At 41.4% G+C, this 22,686-nt stretch overlaps 1 pseudogene; it reads right to left on the bottom strand.

Moving 5' to 3' along the window:
* Positions 1-22,686, bottom strand: part of LOC110529202 — a 162,296-nt pseudogene that overhangs the window by 48,516 nt on the left and 91,094 nt on the right.

The raw sequence follows: 22,686 nt of genomic DNA, 5'->3' as shown, positions 1-22,686 counted from the left end.
GGTTAGTACACTCCTAAAGCAGGGAGAACTTAGAAGCCACATTCATAACAGACATTAAATGTAAAGATGTTTTGTTTACACACCAGACTGTAAAGAGGATGCTATGGCAGGGGTGTAGAAATCCGTTGATGGCAGGCCAGCAAAAATGTAGGTGGGCCAAAATTTGGCCACTCAAATTATCATTAAAACAAAGCCTACCATATAACCTACTGTAATCGATCGCACACAACAAACCATCTAACATGTGATTTCGCATTACAGACCAAATAGTCTTGTAAGCCTACGTTAATCCATGACTCTTTTAACATACGACTCACATAGACCTCCAATAATAATAAACCCCTATAATTAATAGACTAGAACATAATGCCCTGACATATCATTAATGATCACAGTAAACAACACTGGTCACCAACCTTTTCTTAGTCAAGATCATTTTGAGTCAAAATGCGAGCAGAGTGCAATTCTCTGCTGAGAGCGGGAGATCAAGTCCGCCTACAATGTATTGTGTGATATCAATTAAATGATCAACAGCATACAGGGCAAAGTGCTATTTTCAATTAAATTACATTCCAAAAATGATAGGCTATTTGCATTGACTCGATTTTTCTCCATGTAGGCTTACCCCTTATTATAAATAACGTAGAGCCTTATATTTCAAAACTCGAGTCTCATGTTTGGCTATATTAATAAAACACTGGTAATAGGTCAGTTGTTGTAGCGAGGCACGTTAGAGCATAAATTTACATTTTAATTTGAACTGATGGACTGATGATCATGTCTCAGCGGAGGGACCGAGAGAGTGTGAGTCGGAGTGGAGAAGCGTGTTTCATGATTTCTAAAAGTGTTGAATAAAAACAGTGTTGTGGTGCTGGTCCTTGTTTCTGAATGTACTGAAACACTTTTTTAAGGCCCTCCATTAGATCAATATAATCACAGATCGAGGGCGAAATCTCTGATTTCAAATAACTCTTTCTTCTATACACAAAGAAAAAAGTATCTTAAAATAATTTAACAGTGAGCCTTGTTTGGCCACTTTACTTATTTTTGCTAGCCAAGTTGGCTAATGAGTCTTAGCTAGCTAGCTAACGATGAGTAGCCTGCAAAGTGGAGCCTAGCCAACACAGCGATAGCTACTGTTTAATGCACATGGCATCAGTGCATGTGCCAGAACCAGCCCATTATTTTGATATTGATAAGTTATTATTTAATTTTGTGGGGGAGTTAATAATCAAGTATAATTCAAATTCATTACATAGGCCTATTATGAAATAGATTTTATAAACAGCACCAGATTGTATGTGTGATGTCCTTAAGTATCCTGAAAGACATCTGCCAAAGAAAATGCATTATTATTATTATTGAATTCAATATACACTGTACAAACATTAAGAACACCTTCCTAATATTGAGTTGCACTTGACATCATTTGAGTCAATTGGAGGTGTACCTGTGGATGTATTTCAAGGCCTACCTTCAAACTCAGTGCCTCTTTGCTTGACATCATGGGAAAATCTAAAGAAATCAGCCAAGACCTCAGAAAAAAAATTGTAGACCTCCACAAGTCTGGTTCATCCTTGGGAGCAATTTACAAACGCCTGAAGGTACCACGTTCATCTGTACAAATAATTGTACGCAAGTATAAACACCATGGGACCACGCAGCCGACATACCACTCAAAGAAGACGTGTTCTGTCTCCTAGAGATGAACATACTTTGGTGTGAAAAGTGTAAATCAATCCCAGAACAACAGCAAAGGACCTTGTGAAGATGCTGGAGGAAACAGGTACAAAAGTATCTATATCCACAGTAAAACAAGTTCTATATCGACATAACCTGAAAAGCCGCTCAGCAAGGAAGAAGCCACTGCTCCAAAACGGCCATAAAAAAGCCAGACTACGGTTTGCAACTGCACATGGGGACAAAGATTGTACTTTTAGGAGAAATTTCCTCTGGTCTGGTGATGGCCATAATGACCATTGTTATGTTTGGAGGAAAAAGGGAGAGGCTTGCAAGATGAAGAACACCATCCCAACTGTGAAGCATGGAGGTGGCAGCATCATGTTGTAGGGGTTCTTTGCTGTACTGGTGCACTTCACAAAATAGATGGTATCATTAGGAATGAAAATTATGTGGATATATTGAAGCAACATCTCAAGACATCAGTCAGGAAGTTAAAGCTTGGTCGCAAATGGGTCTTCCAAATGGACAATGACCCCAAGCATACTTCCAAAGTTATGGCTTAAGGACAACAAAGTCAAGGTATTGGAGTGGCCATCACAAAGCCCTGACCTCAATCGTATAGAACATTTGTGAGCAGAACTGAAAAAGTGTATGCAAGCAAGGAGGCCTACAAGCCTGACTCAGTTACACCAGCTCTGTTAGTAGGAATGGGCCAAAATTGACCTAACTTATTGTGGGAAGCTTGTGGAAGGCTACCCGAAACATTTGACCAAAGTTAAACAATTTAAAGGCAATGCTACCAAATACTAATGGAGTGTATGTAAACTTCTGACCCACTTGGAATGTTGTGAAATAAATAAAAGCTGAAAAAATATAATTCTCTCTGCTATTATTCTGATATTTCACATTCTTAAAATAAAGTGGTGATACTAACTGACCTAAGACAGAACATTTTTACTTGGATTAAATGTCAGGAATTGTGAAAAAGTTTAAATGTATGTGAGTTTAAAAGTATTTGGCCAAGGTGTATGTAAACTTCTGACTTCAACTGTATACACAATCTATGTCTGAATTGTCTCAAGGCTTAAGTTCTTTCTTTAGTTAGTCTCCTTCCCTTCATCTACACGGATTGAAGTGGATTTAACAAGTGACATCAATAAGGGATCCTAGCCTTCACCTAGATTCACGTGGTCAGTCTATGTCATGGAAGGATGTACACTTTGTGTGTATCCCTTTAGTTGTCCCACCCCTTCCTTACTGCTTGCTATGAATTCTATCTGATGGTGTATGTTTAGGCCATTGCTTGACTTGGACTGAAATAGGTACTCATTTTGGCGTACCATTTACATTTAGGTCCAGGATCTTCTCAATACTTTTGAGTTAATATTCTATAGGAGATGCAGGAACTCAAGCAGAAGAACATTTGGGATGCCAGTACTCAGTTCCGGTGAGCTCCTGCCCAAGTCAAGTACTGTGCTAAGGTAAAAAGACAAATAATGTCCTGTTTGAAACACAAGTACAGCAAATCAAATAAATATATATAATATTTTTGGGCCTCAATCTGATTAGGTGAGCCTGGTTCCACAGTGGGTGGACATGCACCCACCTAGGCCCAACCTTGCCTAAGCCCCTGTGCTAAGGATGCCAGCAATTATATTGCTATGGCTTCATGTAACACACAGAGCCTTGCCACCCCTCCAGCCACAGTTGTCCATCTATCCGTCCATCACCGTGACCTTCACTAACGTCCCCCAGACCCCATCAACCTCTTCCCTCTATCCCTTCATCCCTCCATCCCAGTAGTCTAAAATAAACAGTCAGCAAGGAAAGACACACACACACACACACACACACTAAACAGCACAACAAGAGACCCAACAACACACAGTCTTCTCCTCTTCAAATGTCACTTTTACTTCAGAGTCGAAAGTAGCTTTTTAAATCTCTCTGTCTGTCTCTCTCTCTCTGTTAATGAGGGTCATCACCTCCCATCGCTGGCACTGCGTGACAGCCTGTCACTGCACTGTCACCCTGAGGCAGGGAGCTGGGGATGGCAACGCCTGCCTGCCTGGCGCTAGCTGATCTGAATGCCCCCCCCCCCCCCCCCCCCCCCACATCAGGTCTATTTCCATCTCACACTCCCTCCCACACACAGACGCTGCCCTGCCTGCCAAAACCTGGCGACAGGCCCCGTGCTGAGCCCAGATAGGGAAGATACTAGGTAGATGCGGAGCACTAGAGCGCTGCTGTTGAGATATAGGCTATATGGAGAAATCTGCTATAGTCACGCTAATGTGACATTAACAGGTAATTGCAGTTAGAGGCTTAAAAACACGCCTAGTAATGCTATGTAACTTCAACTTCAAAAACAGATATTATTTCAGTGCTGGCTAGACATCAGGGAGATGCCAGGAGAGCTGGCTTTGGTTTATTTTGGGATAATTTCATTGTAGGTGATTGCTGTCACGTATTTTGAAAACTCTGATGCAATCACCTGACACAGCATCCTGTGATGAATAATAAGTGTTCGATAGATAGAAAATAGAGTAGACTACAATCAACTGATGGTTGTGGGTTACTTTGCAGCTGCATTGTCCAGTCCTGTCTACACAGGCGCAAACATCCTGGTCTGCATCACAGGTTTGGATGTTCGAACCAGCCATGTTGCAGATGCAGGAAATGCATTGAGGGAAGTCCCGGTAGCCCAGCCTACACTCACTGCACTTCTTTCCGTGAGACTGTTCCAGGCACAAGCAGCAGCCTGTGTTGGGGTTACACTGCTGGGTCATTGAGCCCACCTGGTTACAGCCACAGGCCTGTGGAGGAGAGTGTCAGGTATTCATAATCAATACACCATTAGATTAATCAATAACCAGTCACAAAGGGTTAATCCATCAGCTTCATATGTTAAACAATCCACAAACTTTCCACAAAGCCAGACTGAACCAGTGTGGAGGCGGGCAGGTGAGACAAGGTGAGGTATATTTAGGGCTGTGGCGGTCATGACATTTTGTCAGCCAGTTATTGTCATGCAAAAGGCTGCCGGTCTCATGGTAACTGACCGTTAATTAACATAAACATGTTTAGCATCTCCAGGCCTCCACGCGTACAAGCCCCTGATGCATCCCTTTGGAACATCTACATTTTAAAAAGTCTAGTAAATCAATTTAATACACACCATCACAATAAATCCATGACTTATTTTAGTCAGGTCTAAAGAAACATATGAAGAAAATGCATTTCAGAAGATCGGAATACGAGTTGGCCTACTGTAGGCCTATGTTATCTGGCTATGCTCCATGCCATAGGCTGCAGATTTGTTAATTTAGCTGACAAGATATGCTTCTAAGTCCTGTTCCATTATTTAATTTGATATGATTTTATAATAAGAAGAATATAATTGAACGATAAAATAGAAAGGATAGTTTTCCCATTATGGAGAGAGTGCTCATGTGAAGTGGCTATGTTGAGAGTAAAAGTGATCATTTGAAACAAATAAATAAAATACAAAAATACTAGATTTAGAGTTATTTGGCAACTTTAGTTGTGAATGATACAAACCTTATAATGTCTTAGAAATCAATACATACATGGTCTGCATGATGCGACTGTAGGCTATTGATGATTTGAGAAAGTACCTAAGAAAGCTTGCTCTGTTCCTTGCCTCAGGCTGCATAGCTGTTGTCTCATCAAGTGATCATATTTTTATCCATCAGACTATTCTCAATTTAATCTCCTCTTTACTAATATGCAAACTTAGTTTAGATTTAGAATGGCCCATTCATCAAATGGGCAGGAACAGAGGCAGGGGAAGAAGACGTGTCATCTGTATGCACTGGAATAGCTAATGGAGGCCACACGTTTTGTAGGCTATTTCGGTTTTATAGCGGAGCATGTGGTTAATATGAGCAGCTGAGAAATAAATATAAGGACTCCTTTTTCAATCCATGCATCAACCACTGTTTGAGAAGCATGCTCTCGCTGCCCAGAACAGTGATATTCTGCCCAAACTCTGTATGCGATGGGCTCTCCAACCTTGTTCCTGCAGTTACCCAGTGCTTAATTTGGGAAACCAAGTGAAATCTGTTCGGGAACATGGATAGTAACATGTTTTCATTAAACTGATGACAGCCCCTCTGTGTGCTGGAGAAAGGAACAAAGGAGCGAGAGGAGGAGAAGGAAACACATGGTGGTGAGATATTCTGTATAGCTAAAGATAACAGGTCACCCAATGAATTATGAAAATATAAAATATGCCTTATTACTAGGCTATTCAAAATCAAATTCACTAACTCTAGGCTAACTGTAAGCTACACTGCACAATCAATGAACCAACAGCATCGCCTAGGGCTATACATTCTCTCCCAGACTCATGGATGTACATTTTGGAGCGTAGCATAAGGTAACCAGTCCATCGAGCATGCATAATAATGCAGTCCACGATTACTCTAATTTGTTTAATTTTGGAGTATAGGCTAGACCAATTATGTACCAAAGACATTTTAAATCAGTTTTGTATTGTGTTTTTCTACCATGCCTAATATGTGGTAGGCTACGTATTGTCAGGCTTGGGCTCATAAAACTATTGCATATGCATAAGATCTAATATGCAAATGAGTTGTCTTGAATTAAAGAGCTGTCCATTTTGTTGTTAGGCTTTGAAACAACATCCACAACAACCATGTTTTACAGTGTTTCAACCTGCTGTTGAACTTCTTTCTTCAAATTGATCATCACAGTGAGGTGAGTTTTAAAAGTACTATAGGCCTACAGTTGATGATATGTGTTTTATGTGATTTCCGATGGCATTTGCATTGATGTCAGAGTGGTTAGAGAGACAATAGAGCCCTGAGTATCAGGTCATTAAGACTTGATATTCGTTAGCAAGTTGTGTACTATCTAAGCATATCCAGAGTGCATAAAAGGAGAATACCATGACTCAACGGTCACGTGGAATTTTACTGCGGTCATGACTCATGACTGCCAATGTGGCAGGAATGTGGTCACTGCAACGGCCCTAGGTAAAGTGTGGGACGGCTGACTGATTGACAGAAAGCATTAGCCACTGAGCAGCAACCAGGTATTGTGTTGGGATGACAGATACAGTGCCTTGCGAAAGTATTCGGCCCCCTTGAACTTTGCGACCTTTTGCCACATTTCAGGCTTCAAACATAAAGATATAAAACTGTATTTTTTTGTGAAGAATCAACAACAAGTGGGACACAATCATGAAGTGGAACGACATTTATTGGATATTTCTAACTTTTTTAACAAATCAAAAACTGAAAAATTGGGCGTGCAAAATTATTCAGCCCCCTTAATTTAATACTTTGTAGCGCCACCTTTTGCTGCGATTACAGCTGTAAGTCGCTTGGGGTATGTCTCTATCAGTTTTGCACATCGAGAGACTGACATTTTTTCCCATTCCTCCTTGCAAAACAGCTCGAGCTCAGTGAGGTTGGATGGAGAGCATTTGTGAACAGCAGTTTTCAGTTCTTTCCACTGATTCTCGATTGGATTCAGGTCTGGACTTTGACTTGGCCATTCTAACACCTGGATATGTTTATTTTTGAACCATTCCATTGTAGATTTTGCTTTATGTTTTGGATCATTGTCTTGTTGGAAGACAAATCTCCGTCCCAGTCTCAGGTCTTTTGCAGACTCCATCAGGTTTTCTTCCAGAATGGTCCTGTATTTGGCTCCATCCATCTTCACATTAATTTTAACCATCTTCCCTGTCCCTACTGAAGAAAAGCAGGCCCAAACCATGATGCTGCCACCACCATGTTTGACGGTGGGGATGGTGTGTTCAGCTGTGTTGCTTTTACGCCAAACATAACGTTTTGCATTGTTGCCAAAAAGTTCCATTTTGGTTTCATCTGACCAGAGCACCTTCTTCCACGTTTGGTGTGTCTCCCAGGTGGCTTGTGGCAAACTTTAAACAACACTTTTTATGGATATCTTTAAGAAATGGCTTTCTTCTTGCCACTCTTCCATAAAGGCCAGATTTGTGCAATATACGACTGATTGTTGTCCTATGGACAGAGTCTCCCACCTCAGCTGTAGATCTCTGCAGTTCATCCATAGTGATCATGGGCCTCTTGGCTGCATCTCTGATCAGTCTTCTCCTTGTATGAGCTGAAAGTTTAGAGGGACGACCAGGTCTTGGTAGATTTGCAGTGGTCTGATACTCCTTCCATTTCAATATTATCGCTTGCACAGTGCTCCTTGGGATGTTTAAAGCTTGGGAAATATTTTTGTATCCAAATCCGGCTTTAAACTTCTTCACAACAGTATCTCGGACCTGCCTGGTGTGTTCCTTGTTCTTCATGATGCTCTCTGCGCTTTTAACGGACCTCTGAGACTATCACAGTGCAGGTGCATTTATACGGAGACTTGATTACACACAGGTGGATTGTATTTATCATCATTAGTCATTTAGGTCAACATTGGATCATTCAGAGATCCTCACTGAACTTCTGGAGAGAGTTTGCTGCACTGAAAGTAAAGGGGCTGAATAATTTTGCACACCCAATTTTTCAGTTTTTGATTTGTTAAAAAAGTTTGAAATATCCAATAAATGTCGTTCCACTTCATGATTGTGTCCCACTTGTTGTTGATTCTTCACAAACAAATACAGTTTTATATCTTTATGTTTGAAGCCTGAAATGTGGCAAAAGGTCGCAAAGTTCAAGGGGGCCGAATACTTTCGCAAGGCACTGTATGTGTGTCTGTGTGGTAGAAGTGTCTGCTTACTCTTGTTTGCGCAGCTAAATAATAGCCCTACTGTGTGTGCAGAGTGGTCGTGTGTAGAGTGGTCGTATGTAGAGTGGTCGTGTGTAGTGTGGTTGTGTGTAGTGTGGTTGTGTGTAGTGTGGTTAGCGTTGCATGCAATCTCACCAATCTCACTCAACATGCAGGGATCATTTAAAACAGAGCCGCATCCCTTGTAGCTTTTTACACCACCTCTAGATCAAAGAAGTTCAAAGGGATATGTCATTGACTTTAATGGCGTCTGCTTAAAAGTATTTTCTCCACATGGCTAAAGCCGGAAAGTGATGCTCAAAAGCCATGGATGGCTTGTTACCAGTCATGAATATAAATCAAATAAATTGTGTCACATACACATATTTAGCAGATGTTATTGCGGGTGTAGCGAAATGCTTGTGTTCCTAGCTCCAACAGTGCAGTAGTATCTAACAATTCACAACAACACAATACAAATCTAAAAGTAAAACAATGGAATTAAGAAATATATAAATATTAGGATGAGAAATGTCAGAGTGGCATTGACTAAGATACAGTAGAATAGAATACAGTATATACATAAGAAATGAGTAAAGCAGTATGTAAACATTATTCAAGTGACTAGTGTTCCATTGATATATTTAATATTATACATATTATAATCCGAATGGCCACAGGTTAAGATAAAAGCATATTTATTCAATCCCTTAATCACATTATAGTCTTAACTATATGGGAATAACACGCTGGATAAATATCTGAGAGACATAGACCTACTTCATAACAGCGACCACAGACCAAGCAGTGGATACTCCTCAGAGGAGGAAGGGGCCTCCTCAGTGAAATTTCATGAAAATAAAAAGTGAAAAACTTTTACATAAAACTATACTAAATATATTCACGTCACCAAATAATTGCTTAAAACACACTGTTTTGCAATCAAGGTCTACAGCAACTTCAACAGCACTCTCTGGGGTAGCACCATGGTGTAGCCGGAGGACAGCTAGCTTCTGTCCTCCTCTGGTTACATTGACTTCAATACAAAACCTAGGAGGCTCGTAGGCATCACCCCCTTCCAAAGACCTACATGGTAATTATGATCACTTACGGAGGACGACCTCCAACCAACCATGAACTGTCATGAGATGGCCCTCTTTGGGTATAGCGAGCACTATCCCCCTCTCTCTCTCCCCACGTCTCTCTTCCTCCTACACCCAGGCTCTGTTATCACAGGTCCTAAATTCTTAGAGGAGTCTCTCTCCTCATGGCCAGGCAGTATAGAAAGGTTTTGCAGGAGAACAAAGGAACCTCTTCTCCATCATAGAACTTGAGAACTGAACAATGTCCATGTTTTAGAGAATGGGTACACGGTCGGGGGAGAATCCAGCTACGACTATTAAACATTTCGTTTAATGTTTGTGAAACTCATAAGAGACAATACAGCCACATTACCATAACTCTGTTTATACAAGAGTCTCAGTTGTGAGGTTTGCATTTAATTGTTGTATAAAATGAACGAGTAAAGATGAAACTATTTGTGAAATTATGTAATGTGATTTTAAACTGTTTAACAACAGTTTGTTGTTAAACAAAGAATGTGTTCTCATCCACACGCATGAAAACACTACAGACAAAATGGGAGCCACTTAGAAAAACTACAAATTCTAGCTCATTTTTCCAAAACCAGCCTGAAACTCTTTCTAAAGACTGTTGACATCTAGTGGAAGCCCTAGGAACTGCAATCTGTGAGGATTTCGCCTCATAATAAACAATGGATGCCATTGAAAACAGTGGTAGGCTGAAATGGTTTTTTTTTGGGATGGTTTGTCCTCAGGGTTTCGCCGGCCATATCTGTTATACGCATAGACATTATTTTAACAGTTTTAGAAACTTTAGAGTGTTTTCTATCCAAATCCACCAATTATATGCATATCATAGCTTCTGGGCATGAGTAACAGGCAGTTTACTTTGGGCATGCTTTTCATCCGGACTTCAAAACACTGCCCCCTAGCCCAAAGAGGTTAATGAAGGACTCCACAGACATTGATCTGGCGTCATGGGACAGCCCTTTCCTACTGTTCTGGATATAACCCCACCTTGGGAATTTCTCAGGAGACCAAGCTTACCTCGATCACCGAGAGGGCTAAGGTTTGAGTAGAGACATTAAAACCTGAGTATAAGCTAAGTTTGTAATGGTTGTTGAAAATCTGAGACTATCGATACCGACAGAATAAGAGCAAATCTTCGATACTAATTACTAGTGTGCAGCTAGGAATTGAATGCGAAGGCGAATTTAGTTAGTTAATAAATTAATTAATGAGACAATTGATGTATGGATGATTCATAGTGAAGACTGGGTTCATGCAGATAACCAACAATTTACGAGATTTGGAATGAGACTAACGTGAGGTTAAGAATAATTCATCAATTAGAAGACTAAATGGTCAGATATTAACATATCTGAAAGCTATATTAGGAAAATTATAACTTTGTAATCTGAAGATTTTCTTTGGTGCCCCGACTTCCTAGTTAATTACATTTACAGTGCCTTGCGAAAGTATTCGGCCCCCTTGAACTTTGCGACCTTTTGCCACATTTCAGGCTTTAAACATAAAGATATAAAACTGTATTTTTTTGTGAAGAATCAACAACAAGTAGAACACAATCATGAAGTGGAACGACATTTATTGGATATTTCAAACTTTTTTAACAAATCAAAAACTGAAAAATTGGGCGTGCAAAATTATTCAGCCCCTTTACTTTCAGTGCAGCAAACTCTCTCCAGAAGTTCAGTGAGGATCTCTGAATGATCCAATGTTGACCAAAATGACTAATGATGATAAATACAATCCACCTGTGTGTAATCAAGTCTCCGTATAAATGCACCTGCACTGTGATAGTCTCAGAGGTCCGTTAAAAGCGCAGAGAGCATCATGAAGAACAAGGAACACACCAGGCAGGTCCGAGATACTGTTGTGAAGAAGTTTAAAGCCGGATTTGGATACAAAAATATTTCCCAAGCTTTAAACATCCCAAGGAGCACTGTGCAAGCGATAATATTGAAATGGAAGGAGTATCAGACCACTGCAAATCTACCAAGACCTGGCCGTTCCTCTAAACTTTCAGCTCATACAAGGAGAAGACTGATCAGAGATGCAGCCAAGAGGCCCATGATCACTCTGGATGAACTGCAGAGATCTACAGCTGAGGTGGGAGACTCTGTCCATAGGACAACAATCAGTAGTATATTGCACAAATCTGGCCTTTACGGAAGAGTGGCAAGAAGAAAGCCATTTCTTAAAGATATCCATAAAAAGTGTTGTTTAAAGTTTGCCACAAGCCACCTGGGAGACACAACAAACATGTGGAAGAAGGTGCTCTGGTCAGATGAAACCAAAATTGAACTTTTTGGCAACAATGCAAAACGTTATGTTTGGCGTAAAAGCAACACAGCTCATCACCCTGAACACACCATCCCCACTGTCAAACATGGTGGTGGCAGCATCATGGTTTGGGCCTGCTTTTCTTCAGCAGGGACAGGGAAGATGGTTAAAATTGATGGGAAGATGGATGGAGCCAAATACAGGACCATTCTGGAAGAAAACCTGATGGAGTCTGCAAAAGACCTGAGACTGGGACGGAGATTTGTCTTCCAACAAGACAATGATCCAAAACATAAAGCAAAATCTACAATGGAATGGTTAAAAAATAAACATATCCAGGTGTTAGAATGGCCAAGTCAAAGTCCAGACCTGGATCCAATCGAGAATCTGTGGAAAGAACGGAAAACTGCTGTTCACAAATGCTCTCCATCCAACCTCACTGAGCTCGAGCTGTTTTGCAAGGAGGAATGGGAAAAATGTCAGTCTCTCGATGTGCAAAACTGATAGAGACATTCCCCAAGTGACTTACAGCTGTAATCGCAGCAAAAGGTGGCGCTACAAAGTATTAATTTAAGGGGGCTGAATAATTTTGCACGCCCAATTTTTCAGTTTGTTAAAAAAGTTGTTAAAAAAGTTAGAAATATCCAATAAATGTCGTTCCACTTCATGATTGTGTCCCACTTGTTGTTGATTCTTCACAAAAAAATACAGTTTTATATCTTTATGTTTGAAGCCTGAAATGTGGCAAAAGGTCGCAAAGTTCAAGGGGGCCGAATACTTTCGCAAGGCCCTGTACATTCTTAGTTTAATCACGTAATAATAATTACAGAGAATTTATTTGATAAAATAAGTATTCTGTTTAATGATGCCAACGACACAACAGAACTGACCTATGATTAGATGTTGTCCATCCAAATCATAGGATTAGGATCAGAGAACGAACCTACTGTGTTGTATTGGGGTTCTATGTGTTGAGAAGCTTGGTGAGTTGGTGACATTATTGGATAGAAATTGAAAAGGGATAGTTTTTTGGGGATATTATTCAATTCAAATTAGTTTATTCAAATTACAGGAGACAGAGGGGGTAGATCATACATGTTTTTCTTGGTTTTAGAACTTTATTTTTGTGCCTAGTTTGTACAATTTATTTCAATTTGCCTTGCTAATTTCAGTAGCCAGTAGCTAGCTACAAGCTCGAGTCTGTAGTTTTCATCATTGAAGAACCCCTTTCATTCTCTGGGGTACACGGAAAAGATACGAATTAGAGGGGTCGACCTCTGAAATGCAGCGGGCATTCAATACCAACTGGTCTCAAATGTATAGCTGGCTAACATGGAGCCTTTCATCAAGTATTGCTGGCCTTGCCTGCTTTTTGGAAAATCTGAGCCTTGGGCGACAGGGGAGTATAGTGGCCTAAAGAACATATATCGATCAGCTAAACGTCAAAACAAAAGCAGGGAGGATATAAATGCCCACATCAGATTTAAGCTTCTGCTTCGATCATGACGAAAGTCTGCATATTCAAACTGTGCAACACAACAAGAAAGTAAGAAGAAACAGGGATGTTCTCAAGCGGCTTATCAACACCACTGCATTTTTGGGCATGCAAGAATAGGCTTTTAGAGGACACGACGAGAGGGAACATTGCGCTAACAAGGGCAACTACAAGGAGCTTGCAGAGGTAGTTGTACGTTACGATGCTTTACTTGCTGAACATATGGAACTTTCGACTGTCCTTTCTGGGATGTCGAAATCAATGCAGAATGATTTAATAGCTTCCATCGCATCATCAATTAAAAGTTTGATTAAAGAGAGAGGTTGAAGCAGCGAATTCTTTCACGTGCGCTCAAGTAGGCTTTCCACTTTCCTCCAGTATTTATTTAGCAAAGATGTTAACACATAAACACTCCTGACAGACACAAGCAAAAAAACGAATTACATAATTGTTGCAGCAGTCTAGGCTACACCTGAAGCTTAGAGATCTGACATGCTGTATGGAATGAAAACAAGAACATTTTTCAGTCTGATCAAATGAAGACTACTAATAAGAGTTGCTGCATACAGCCTATGCGCTGTATGCAGTGCACTTACCCTGACCAGATGGACAGGGTAAACTAATTGGTAACGTTATGTATTTATAGTGTTTGTGTGTCAGGAGAAAATGTGAATGTGATAAAACGTTGTTTATATTCAAAATTGGGCTGGCTAGGCTGCCTATATGTTTTCAATACAAAATGATTAACTGGAATGAATCAATCAACATAATAGTGATGACAGTTGTGAGTAAATGTTTTAAGTTGCATAGGCCTGCATGATGCAAACATGCATAAAGCAAGCTCAGCTCTGTGAGTTATATTGTCTATCAGCTGTTGTCTCCGTGTCTGGGTAGAGGAAATTTGGTCTACATTTAATTCATATTGTTGGAGTCGGCTAAACTTTGATCATTGAGGTAGTAAATGAATGATAGGAAATGAAAGAGACTGGGTGTTCTGTTAGAAGTTAATGGTTCTCTGAAGAAAGACAGAAGGGTTTGGAATGTGTTTGATGGAGGAGAGGAGAGTGATGTGTTGATATTGGGAAAACAGATAGATATCTGTGGATTAGGTGAAGGAGGGGTTGAGGTCAGGAGGTGAGGGGTGAGGTCAGCTCCCCTTAAGGGAGTAATTAGTGTTAGTATCTGGTTACCTTCTTTCCTGTGGATCCATAAACTGTAAGGAGGATGTATATAAACTGTGATGTCTGACATGTTTTGCTGTCTGATTACAGCTGTACAGAACCTTTGGGAATGATTAAACTTGGTTAAAGCTTCTCTAGTGTCTGTGAGTTATTTACTCTGAAAAATAAGAACCTAACAGTATGAACAAGTATAAGGTTGCTGCAGTTTGACAGGGTGATTAGGAAAAACTGGTCCCATCATAGCCCTTATAAAAAAAACTTTTTACAACTGATTAATCACTGACATTCCTATAGGATCCAGAATTTTCCTGGTTAGGTTAACAGATAAGGAAAACCTCTGGGCCCCTGGGGGTAAAAATTGCCCCACCAGACTGCTTGCAGTTATCGTCAGGTATGTGGATACCAAGTTTAATCAAGTTTAATCAGACCAGCTGGCTGGTGTGTTTACGGACATATTCAATCAATCCCTATCCCAGTCTGCTGTTCCCACATGCTTCAAGAGGGCCACCATTGTTCCTGTTCCCAAGAAAGCTAAGGTAACTGAGCTAAACGACTACCGCCCCGTAGCACTCACTTCCGTCATCATGAAGTGCTTTGAAAGACTAGTCAAGGACCATATCACCTCCACCCTACCTGACACCCTAGACCCACTCCAATTTGCTTACCGCCCAAACAGGTCCACAGACGATGCAATCTCAACCACACTGCACACTGCCCTAACCCATCTGGACAAGAGGAATACCTATGTGAGAATGCTGTTCATCGACTACAGCTCAGCATTTAACACCATAGTACCCTCCAAACTCGTCGTCAAGCTCGAGACCCCGCTGATCCTCAACACTGGGGCCCCACAAGGGTGCGTTCTGAGCCCTCTCCTGTACTCCCTGTTCACCCACGACTGCGTGGCCACGCACGCCTCCAACTCAATCATCAAGTTTGCGGACGACACAACAGTGGTAGGCTTGATTACCAACAACGACGAGACGGCCTACAGGGAGGAGGTGAGGGCCCTCGGAGTGTGGTGCCAGGAAAATAACCTCACACTCAACGTCAACAAAACTAAGGAGATGATTGTGGACTTCAGGAAACAGCAGAGGGAACACCCCCCTATCCACATCGATGGAACAGTAGTGGAGAGGGTAGTAAGTTTTAAGTTCCTCACATCACAGACAGACTGAATTGGTCCACCCACACAGACAGCATCTTGAAGAAGGCGCAGCAGAGCCTCTTCAACCTCAGGAGGCTGAAGAAATTCGGCTTGTCACCAAAAGCACTCACAAACTTCTACAGATGCACAATCGAGAGCTTCCTGTCGGGCTGTATCACCGCCTGGTACGGCAACTGCTCAGCCCACAACCGTAAGGCTCTCCAGAGGGTAGTGAGGTCTGCACAACGCATCACCGGGGGCAAACTACCTGCCCTCCAGGACACCTACACCACCCGATGTCACAGGAAGGCCATAAAGATCATCAAGGAGAACAACCACCCGAGCCACTGCCTGTTCACCCCGCTATCATCCAGAAGGCGAGGTCAGTACAGGTGCATCAAAGCTGGGACCGAGAGACTGAAAAACAGCTTCTATCTCAAGGCCATCAGACTGTTAAACAGCCACCACTAACATTGAGTGGCTGCTGCCAACACACTGACTCAACTCCAGCCACTTTAATAATGGGAATTGATGTAAAATATATCACTAGCCACTTTAAACAATGCTACTTAATATAATGTTTACATACCCTACATTATTCATCGCATATGTCTACGTATATACTGTACTCTATATCATCTACTGCATCTTTATGTAATACATGTATCACTAGCCACTTTAAACTATGCCACTTTGTTTACATACTCATCTCATATGTATATACTGTACTCGATACCATCTACTGCATCTTGCCTATGCCGTTCTGTACCATCACTCATTCATATATCTTTATTTACATATTCTTTATCCCTTTACACTTGTGTGTATAAGGTAGTAGTTTTGGAATTGTTAGTTAGATTACTCGTTGGTTATTACTGCATTGTCGGAACTAGAAGCACAAGCATTTTGCTACACTCGCATTAACATCTGCTAACCATGTGTATATGACAAATAAAATTTGATTTAATTTGATTTGATTTTAATCGGGGCTTTATTCAGGAACGTTCCTTGAGCTACTTTGATGTGTCAAGTGGGCGAGATGCGCAGTGTTTGACTGTGTTTGACTTCATGAATTTTGAGATGTCTGAGTTTAACATCATGTTCAAACCTACGATGGCGCAGCTGTATCTGCTATCCTGTTCCCTGATTAAGAGGTGATGACCACTCCACTCCACTATCATTGTCAACTCTCTCCTGACATGAACTGAAGCCATGTTTCATGTGCCCTCTCATCCACTGGCAAATTGAATGTTTCCTCTTCAAGCACTGGGAGTAGCCCTATCAATTTGATTTAATTACTGTATGTAAAGTTAATCACATACACAATCACATTATTACACATCAATGTTTTTACTTCTTGCTTGGACTAACTATTTTGTTTTAGCTCTTTTGTCTAACTGTGTGGTGTGTTATGTTATTGTTTATCGTCTTCCCAGTCAAATCCTGTCCTGCACTGAAGTCAAGCCTCTGAACACCTCAACTCATGCCTCAAACCTCATTCAATCACTGCTGTGATCCCTTCCCAAAACTGTGTAAGTAGCCCTCTCATTCCCATTCCCCATAATATTGTATAATAAATGCCTTTATTAACTGCTTCAGGTTAAAATAATTTGTCTTTGATGATTGTTGAAACACACTTTGTCATCTCCGTGCGTTCCACGCCTATACCGCGGGTCTCCCATCCTCCACCATTTTTCAAGTCACCAGCCTCCACTGAGACTAAGGTGAAATAACTGAACTTTTAAATACAAGTTCAATTAAGATGAAGCCCGTAAGGTAGACTGAATTATTAATTATCACAGTGTAAAGGGCAAGTCTTGATTATAGGGCAATTAAATAATAATTTGCTTATGAAGATCCAAATGTCATGCTAAGTTCTTATTTGTTGATTTCGCCTCAGCTTTTATTAATACAATCCAGCCCTCCAACTTGGCTCAGAGACTGATGTACACTTTCTCATTAGATAGAGGCCTGGTGCTGTGGATCCTTGATTTCCTTAGCAAAGGGACACAGTAGGTCAATATGGGATAGTGGATGTTGGACATGTGCACCACTAGCGTGGGATCTCCAACCGACTGTGTACTTTCTCCTCTTTTGTACATCTTGTACACTAATGACTGTAAAACCTCCTACCCTGGTAAACCCCTGGTAATGTTTGCAGACGACACAGCACTGGTCATCCTCCAGGGTGTTGATAGAGGAGCACGGGCCAGTCTTGGAGGACTTTTTGACTTGGTGTGACAACTCTCACTTAGTTCTCAATACAAAAAAAGACCAAAGAGATGCTCAAAAACTTCCCCACAGAATGTTGTCAAGGGACAAGACATAAAGGTAGTGGAGGAGCAAGGGTGCAACTTTCACTGTTGAGCACCTTCAATTCTGACATTGCATTTTTGGCCCCCTTGGTTTTATTTTTGGAATCTGATACAAAACGAGGCAACGGTGTGCTTTAGGACCATACGGACGCCTCCGAGCGGTCGGTTAGGCTGTTTGGAGTGTTTTTCCGACTGAAAAAAATAAATAATAATAACAATAATTATGTCCCTCCCACTTCTAAAACAGAATTTGCGTTGAGTATAAATATCTGGGTGTTGTACTTGACCACAAGCTACAATGGGGAAAGTGTACTAAGAAAGGACAGCAAAAACTATTTTCATGTTGAACGTGTTCTATTGTCACTGTTTAACAAGTCATTAATTGAATGTATCTTAACACATTCTATCATCTGCTGGCATGGAAATGGTCATGTCTCCCTGAGAAATATGTTAAGATTTTTTTTTAGCTCTGCTAGTAGGGTGCTAGGGGTCAAGCAGATGGGTCTGGAGGTCATTTATGATATAAGAGCCTTCACAAAAGCCCACAAGGTACTGATGGACCCCAGACATCCTCTTTACCAGGAATTTGAGCTTCTCCCCTCGTGGCGACGTTAAAGTGTACAAGGGCACAAAACAATAGGGCCAAACTATCCTTTGTCCCAGTGGCAGTAAGGCTGCTGAATGTTTAAAACCACAAATAGGACCAGCAGGCTGGCCTACAGCTACCATTGTAGTTGACAGAGTAGTTTGTTGTTTATAGTGTATATAGTGTACAGATGATCATTGATGAACATAACTTTTTCTACCAGTATTTACTGTCTGTCCACATCCTTTGTCTATCCTCCATTATGTATTGTTATGTATGCACAGAGCCACAACAAATTTCATTGGGATAATAAAGTCATTGTCTATTATCACATCGATTGAAGGGTCTTGTGGGGGCTGGATATTTCCAAGAATCCTCTATCACCTCTCTAGAATGTAGATTACAGTATGGCTGTGTTTACACAGGCAGCCCAATTCTAATCTTTTCTTCAACTAATTGTTCCTTTGACCAATTAGATCAGAAAAATATGTGATATGAAAAGATCTGATGTGATTGGTCAAAATACCAATTAGTGGAAAAAGATCAGAATTGGGCTGCCTGTGTAAACACAGCCTATGTAAATGTCTCACATTGTGCATTCAAGTGTTTGTTCAATGCCTCAAGGATTTACAATTACATTTAGATGAACAGTCTAAAGAATGCTGTTCTACATTCATACCTAACTGCATGTACACTCGTGGCCAAAGGTTTTGAGAATGACACAAATATTAATTTCCACGAAGTTTGCTGCTTCAGTCTCTTTAGATATTTTTATCAGATGTTACTATGGAATACTGAAGTATAATTACAAGCATTTCATAAATGTCAAAGGCTTTTATTGACAATTACATGAAGTTGATGCAAAGAGTCAATATTTGCAGTGTTGATCCTTATTTTTCAAGACCTCTGCAATCCAACCTGGCATGCTGTCAATGAACTTATGGGCCACATCCTGACTGATGGCAGCCCATTCTTGCATAATCAATGCTTAGAGTTTGTCAGAATTTGTGGGGTTTTGTTTGTCTACTCGCCTCTTGAGGATAGACCACACGTTCTCAATGGGATTAATGTCTGGGGAGTTTCCTGGCCATGGACCCAAAATATTGATGTTTTGTTCCCCGAGCCACCTAGTTATCACTTTTGCCTTATGGCAAGGTGTTCCATCATGCTGGAAAAGGCATTGTTCGTCACCAAACTGTTCCTGGATGTTTGGGAGAAGTTGCTCTTGAAGGATGTGTTGGTACCATTCTTGATTCATGGCTGTGTTCTTAGGAGTTAGCCCACTCCCTTGGCTGAGAAGCAACCCCACACATGAATGGTCTCAGGATGCTTTACTGTTGGCATGACACAGGACTGATGGTAGCGCTCACGTCTTCTCCAGACAAGCTTTATTCCGGATGCCCCAAACAATCGGAAAGGGGATTCATCAGAGAAAATGACTTTACCCCCGTCCTCAGCAGTCCAATCCCTGTACCTTTTGCAGAATATCAGTCTGTCCCATGTTTTTCCTGGAGAGAAGTGGCTTCTTTTGCTGCCCTTCTTGACACCAGGCCATCCTCCAGAAGTCTTCGCCTCACTGTGCGTGCATATGCACTCACACCTGCCTGCTGCCATTCCTGAGCAAGCTCTGTACTGGTGATGCCCCTGAATTAACATTAGGAGACGGTCCTGGCGCATGCTGGACTTTCTTGGATGCCCTGAAGCCTTCTTCACAACAATTAAACCGCTCTCCTTGATTTTCTTGATTATCTGATAAATGGTCGATTTAGGTGCAATCTTACTGGCAGCAATATCCTTGCCTGTGAAGCCCTTTTGTGCAAAGCAATGATGATGGCACGTGTTTCCTTGCAGGTAACCATGGTTGACAGAGGAAGAACAATGATTCCAAGCACCACCCTCCTTTTGAAGCTTCCAGTCTGTTATTCAAACTCAATCAGCATGACAGAGTGATCTCCAGCCTTGTCCTCGTCAACACTCACACCTGTGTTAACGAGAGAATCACTGACATGATGTCAGCTGGTCCTTTTGTGGCAGGGCTGAAAAGCAGTGGAAATGTTTTTTGGGGATTCAGTTCATGGCAAAGAGGGACTTTGTAATTAATTGCAATTCATCTGATCACTCTTCATAATATTCTGGAGTATATGCAAATTGCCATTATACAAACTGAGGCAGCAGACTTTGTGAAAATATATATTTGTGTCATTCTCAAACTTCTGGCCACGACTGTATATGTACAGGTCAGTTGAGGCTGATGAGAGGAGGACGGTTCATAATAAATGGCAGGAACGGCACGAATGGAATGGCGTCAAACACCTGTTTGATGTATTTGATACCATTCAACTTATTCCGCTCCAGCCGTTACCATGAATCTGTCCTGCCAAATTAAGGTGCCACCAACCTCCTGTGGTACAGGTAACTGCCAAAATAAAGAATAAAAATCATATTGAAAGCAGCTGCTTCGACACAGGTGTGGTTCCTGAGTTAATTAAGCAATCAGCATCCCATCATGCTTAGGGTCCTGTATAAAAATGCTGGGCAGGGCATTATTTTGGTTACCATGGCTATGCCCCCATAGGATGACAATGCCCCCATCTACAGGGCATGAGTGGTCACTCAGTGTTTTGATTATGTAACCCATATGCCATTGCCGTCTCAGTCACCAGATCCAATAGATCTATTTTATGGGAGATTCTGTAGCAGCGCCTGAAACAGCATTTTCCACTACCATCAATAAAACAACAAATTATGCTTCAGGATATCTACTTCCCCAGAGACGGATGAACTCGTGGATACCATTTTTATGTCTCTGCGTGAAGTTTGAAGGAAGTTTCTAACTAGTGCAAATGCTAACTAGCGTTAGTGCAATAGCTGGAAATGAATAGGTATATGGTAGCATGCTAGCAGATACCTATAGACTTCACATCAAATCAAATGTTGGTCACATACACGTGTTTTAGCAGATGATATTGTGGGTGTAGCGAAATGCTTGTTTCTAGCTCTAACAGTGCAGTAATATCTAACAAGTAATATCTAACAATACACACAATAGACTCAAATCTATGTAAAGGAATGGAATTAAGAATATATAAATATTTGGACGCGCAATGTCAGAGCGGCATAGACTAAGATACTGTACAGTAGAACAGAATACAGTATATAAATATTTAAGATGAGTAATGCAAAATATGTAAACATTATTAAAGTGACTAGAGCTCCAATTATTAAAGTGTCCAGTGATTTCAAGTCTTTGAATATAGGGCAGCAGCCTCTAATGTGCTAGTGATGGCTATTTAACAGTCTGATGGACTTGAGATAGAAGCTGTTTTTCAGTCTCTCGGTCCCAGCTTTGATGCACCTGTACTGACATCGCCTTCTGGATGATAACGGGGTGAACAGGCAGTGGCTCAGGTGGTTGTTGTCCTTGATGATCTTTTTGGCCTTCCAGTAACATCGGATGCTGTAGGTGTCCTGGAGGGCAGGTAGTTTGCCCCCGGTGATGCGTTCGGCAGACCGCACCACCCTCTGGAGAGTCCTGCGGTTGCGGGCAGTGCAGTTGCCAATCCAGGCGGTGATACAGCTCGACAGGATGCTCTCAATTGTGCATCTGTAAAAGTTTGTGAGGGTTTTAGGTGTGCAGTTGCGCCTTCTTCACCACCATGTCTCTGTGGATCATTTCAGTTTGTTATTGATGTGTACGCCGAGGAACTTGAAGCTTCGCGGTCCCGTAGATGTAGATAGGGGGGTGCTCCCTCTGCTGTTTCCTGAAGTCCACGATCAGCTCCTTTGTTTTGTTGATGTTGAGCAAGGTTATTTTCCTGGCACTACACTCACGGGGCCCTCACCTCTTCCCTGTAGGCTGTCTCGTCATTGTTGGTAATCAGGCCTACTACTGTCGTCTGCAATCGTGATGATTGAGTAGGAAGTGTACATGGCCAGGCAGTCATGGGTGAACAGGGAGTACAGGAGGGGGCTGAGCACACACCCTTGTGTGGCCCCAGTGTTGAGTATCAGCGAAGTGGAGGTGTTGTTTCCTACCTTCACCACCTGGGGGCGGCTCAGTTGCACAGGTCAGAGTTTAGACCCAGGGCCTCAAGCTTAATGATGAGCTTGGAGTGTACTATGGTGTTGAAGGCTGAGCTATAGTCAATG

This window comes from Oncorhynchus mykiss, chromosome 8, assembly GCF_013265735.2.
Source record: "Oncorhynchus mykiss isolate Arlee chromosome 8, USDA_OmykA_1.1, whole genome shotgun sequence".
NCBI lineage: Eukaryota > Metazoa > Chordata > Actinopteri > Salmoniformes > Salmonidae > Oncorhynchus > Oncorhynchus mykiss.
Note: the sequence above shows the minus strand (reverse complement) of the source record. Positions and strands in the feature narration are given on the sequence as shown.